Raw genomic sequence first — 5,000 nt, forward strand, 5'->3', positions numbered from 1 at the left:
GACGCGACGGGTTTGCGCCCAGACGCGACGGGACGATGCGGGATCTGCGCCCAGCCATGCCTACACCCGCCGACTTGCTGCGGGAGCTGCTCGCCCAAGCATGCCTAGCTTGCGAGGCCTGCGTGCAAGGCTAGTGTGCAAGGCTCGTGGGCAAGGCTAGTGCGCAAGGCTAGTGCCCAAGGTCTGTGTGCAAGGCTAGTGCCCAAGGCTAGTGCGCAAGGCTAGTGCCCAAGGCTAGTGAGCAAGGCCTGTGTGCAAGGCTAGTGTGCAAGGCTTGTATGCAAGGCTAGTGTGCAAGGCTGGTGTGCAAGGCTTGTGGGCAAGGCTGGTGCGCAAGGCTAGTGCCCAAGGGTTGTGTGCAAGGCTAGTGCCCAAGGGTAGTGCGCAAGGCTCGTGCCCAAGGCTAGTGCGCAAGGCTTGTGTGCAAGGCTAGTGCGATGGGCCAGTGCCCAAGGCTTGTGAGCAAGGCTTGTATGCATGGCTTGTGTGCAAGGCTTGTGTGCATGGCTTGTGCGCAAGGCTTGTGTCCAAGGCTTTTGTGCAAGGCTCGTGCGCAAGGCTAGTGTGCAAGGCTTGTGCGCATTGGCAGGTAGCCCACCACCATGCACGATCCAAATGCCACTCAAGCGACAACACGGTGCCAAGCCGGGCATGGTGTGCACTCAAAACCAATCAACGGACAGAGGTCATGCGTCATGGGGGGGATCTAGCAAGGCCATGGGGAAGGTCATGGAGGACCTTGGAAGCAAGCGCAAGACGAGAGCGAATCGAACAAGGGGCCAGGACGGGGCCTTGTGCCCATGGTCTTCGCAAGACTGCGTCCAAGGCGCCCGAAAGCCCAAGGGAACCCAAACCCGGCCGACACTTGCAATCGCACATGCTCTCTGCAACACACCATCAATGCCGCCCAACGGGGCCAGCACGAGCAGTCATCCGCAGTCCCCTGGCCCTGCGCACGTTTGTCTATGAAACCGAGCATCAATGCCACAGAAAGTGCCGGGGCGCCAGCTGGAGCCATCATCCGCGTTGCCATGGCTCGCTTGGCCTTGGCTTGCCAGTCCCCGACACGAGCAATCGCGCATTTTCTTTGCAACCGACCATCAATGCCGCCCAACGAGGCCAGCACGAGCAGTCATCCGCGGTCCCCTGGTCCTGCGCACGTTTGTCTTTGAAACCGAGCATCAATGCCACAGAAAGTGCCGGGGCGCCAGCTGGAGCCATCATCCGCGTTGCCATGGCTCGCTTGGCCTTGGCTTGCCAGTCCCCGACAGGAGCAATCGCGCATTTTCTTTGCAACCGACCATCAATGCTGCCCAACGGCGCCAGCACGAGCAAAATCATCAGCGGTGCGGTGGCCTTGCACGGCCTTTTATCTTTGGAACCAACCATCAGTGCCACGGGAAGTGCCGGAGTCCCGGCATCCGCGGTGCCAAGTCATTGCGCCCTTGGTCTCTGCAGCGGGGCATGCCGGGCACTCCCAACCATTGCAAGCAAGCAAGCAAGCAAGAAAGAAAGTAAGTAAGTATTACATATAGGGGCGGGACATGCGGGGAGTTCTGCGAAACGTGCACTACGGGGCACACGCGTACCTACCGGGGCATACCGACCCCTATTGGGGCACACGTGTGCATATCGGGGCATACCGGGCCTATCAGGGCACACGCGTACATACCGGGGCATACCGAGCCCTACTGGGGCACACGTGCGCATATCGGGGCGTACCAAGCCTATCGGGGCATTCGCATGTATCCCAAGGCATACCGAGTCTATCCGGGCATACGCGTTCATACCGGGGCGTAACGGGCCTATCGGGGCATACTTGGGCATATCCGGGCAAAAAATGCCCAAAACTTGCGCAACCTTGGCAACCGTGGTCCATTCCTCACTATATGCCATGGCCTTGTGCCCATGGTCTTCACAAGACAGCATCCAAGGCGCCTGAAAGGCCAAGGGAGCCCAACCCAGCAATGCCCAGCCAAGGCCAGGCATTCCAGTGCCTGCCCGGGCAAAAACGCCCAAAGCATGCCCCATTCCTTAGCCTATCCAGGCAAAAACGCCCAAAACCAGCCCATTCCAGTGCCTATCCGGGCAAAAACGCCCAAAGCATGCCCATTCCTTAGCCTGTCCAGGCAAAAACGCCCAAAACCAGCACATTCCAGTGCCTATCCGGGCAAAAACGCCCTAAACCTGCGCATTCCAGCGCCCCGCAGCATGCCACCCTCCTATAGGGTTTGCGCAACCAACCCGCCTAACCACCAGTGGCAACCAAAGGTGCTGTTAGCGACGACTTCTGAAGACGCAACGAGACGCGACGGGTTTGCGCCCAGACGCGACGAGACGATGCGGGATCTGCGCCCAACCATGCCTACACCCGCCGACTTGTTGCGGGAGCTGCTTGCCCAAGCATGCCTAGCGTGCAAGGCCTGCGTGCCCAAGGTCTGTGTGCAAGGCTAGTGCCCAAGGCTAGTGCGCAAGGCTAGTGCCCAAGGCTAGTGAGCAAGGCCTGGGTGCAAGGCTAGTGTGCAAGGCTTGTATGCAAGGCTAGTGTGCAAGGCTGCTGTGCAAGGCTTGTGGGCAAGGCTGGTGCGCAAGGCTAGTGCCCAAGGGTTGTGTGCAAGGCTAGTGCCCAAGGCTACTGCGCAAGGCTCGTGCCCAAGGCTAGTTCGCAAGGCTTGTGTGCAAGGCTAGTGCGATGGGCCAGTGCCCAAGGCTTGTGAGCAAGGCTTGTATGCATGGCTTGTGCGCAAGGCTTGTGTCCAAGGCTTTTGTGCAAGGCTCGTGCGCAAGGCTAGTGTGCAAGGCTTGTGCGCATTGGCAGGTAGCCCACCACCATGCACGATCCAAATGCCACTCACGCGACAACACGGTGCCAAGCCGGGCATGGTGTGCACTCAAAACCAATCAACGGACAGAGGTCATGCGTCATGGGGGGGATCTAGCAAGGCCATGGGGAAGGTCATGGAGGACCTTGGAAGCAAGCGCAAGACGAGAGCGAATCGAACAAGGGGCCAGGACGGGGCCTTGTGCCCATGGTCTTCGCAAGACTGCGTCCAAGGCGCCCGAAAGCCCAAGGGAACCCAAACCGGGCCGACACTTGCAATCGCACATGCTCTCTGCAACACACCATCAATGCCGCCCAACGGGGCCAGCACGAGCAGTCATCCGCGGTCCCCTGGCCCTGCGCACGTTTGTCTTTGAAACCGAGCATCAATGCCACAGAAAGTGCCGGGGCGCCAGCTGGAGCCATCATCCGCGTTGCCATGGCTCGCTTGGCCTTGGCTTGCCAGGCCCCGACACGAGCAATCGCGCATTTTCTTTGCAACCGACCATCAATGCCGCCCAACGGGGCCAGCACGAGCAGTCATCCGCGGTCCCCTGGCCCTGCGCACGTTTGTCTTTGAAACCGAGCATCAATGCCACAGAAAAGTGCCGGGGCGCCAGCTGGAGCCATCATCCGCGTTGCCATGGCTCGCTTGGCCTTGGCTTGCCAGTCCCCGACACGAGCAATCGCGCATTTTCTTTGCAACCGACCATCAATGCCGCCCAACGAGGCCAGCACGAGCAGTCATCCGCGGTCCCCTGGCCCTGCGCACGTTTGTCTTTGAAACCGAGCATCAATGCCACAGAAAGTGCCGGGGCGCCAGCTGGAGCCATCATCCGACGTGCCATGGCTTTGGTCCCATGGTCTTCGCAACCGAGCATTCGTGACACCCGACGGGGCCAGGACACCAACCCTTCCGACAGGAGCATTCGCGCATGTTCTTTGGCCACACAAAGGCGCCAGCACGAGCAAAATCATCCGCGGTGCGGTGGCCTTGCACGGCCTTTTGTCTTTGGAACCAACCATCAGTGCCACGGGAAGTGCCGGAGTCCCGGCATCCGCGGTGCCAAGTCATTGCGCCCTTGGTCTCTGCAGCGGGGCATGCCGGGCACTCCCAACCATTGCAAGCAAGCAAGAAAGAAAGTAAGTAAGTAAGTAAGTATTACATATAGGGGCGGGACATGCGGGGAGATCAGCGAAACGTGCATTACGGGGCACACGCGTACCTACCGGGGCATACCGACCCCTATTGGGGCACACGTGTGCATATCGGGGCATACCGGGCCTATCGGGGCACACGCGTACATACCGGGGCATACCGAGCCCTACTGGGGCACACGTGCGCATATCGGGGCGTACCAAGCCTATCGGGGCATACGCATGTATCCCAAGGCATACCGAGTCTATCCGGGCATACGCGTTCATACCGGGGCGTAACGGGCCTATCGGGGCATACTTGGGCATATCCGGGCAAAAAATGCCCAAAACTTGCGCAACCTTGGCAACCGTGGTCCATTCCTCTCTATATGCCTAGCCTTGGCAACCGTGGTCCATTCCTCACTATATGCCATGGCCTTGTGCCCATGGTCTTCCCAAGACAGCGTCCAAGGCGCCCGGAAGGCCAAGGGAGCCCAACCCAGCGATGCCCTGCTATGGCAAGCCAAGGCCAAGCATTCCGGTGCCTATCCGGGCAAAAATGCGATTCCTCTCTATATGCCTAGCCTTGGCAACCGTGGTCCATTCCTCACCATATGCCATGGCCTTGTGCCCATGGTCTTCCCAAGACAGCGTCCAAGGCGCCCGGAAGGCCAAGGGAGCCCAATCCAGCAATGCCCTGCTTTGGCAAGCCAAGGCCAAGCATTCCGGTGCCTAACCTTGGCAACCGTGGTCCTTTCCTCACCATATGCCATGGCCTTGTGCCCATGGTCTTCGCAAGACATCGTCAGAGGCGCCCAAAAGGCCAAGGGAGCCCAACCCAGCAATGCCCTGCTTTGGCAAGCCAAGGCCAAGCATTCCGGTGCCTAACCTTGGCAACCGTGGTCCTTTCCTCACCATATGCCATGGCCTTGTGCCCATGGTCTTCGCAAGACATCGTCCAAGGCGCCCAAAAGGCCAAGGGAGCCCAACCCAGCAATGCCCTGCTAGGGCAAGCCAAGGCCAAGCATTCCGGTGCCTAACC

The sequence above is a fragment of the Tasmannia lanceolata genome, unplaced genomic scaffold (assembly GCF_043159265.1).
Source record: "Tasmannia lanceolata isolate RefF3 unplaced genomic scaffold, GAP_Taslan_0.1 ptg000036l, whole genome shotgun sequence".
Lineage (NCBI taxonomy): Eukaryota > Viridiplantae > Streptophyta > Magnoliopsida > Canellales > Winteraceae > Tasmannia > Tasmannia lanceolata.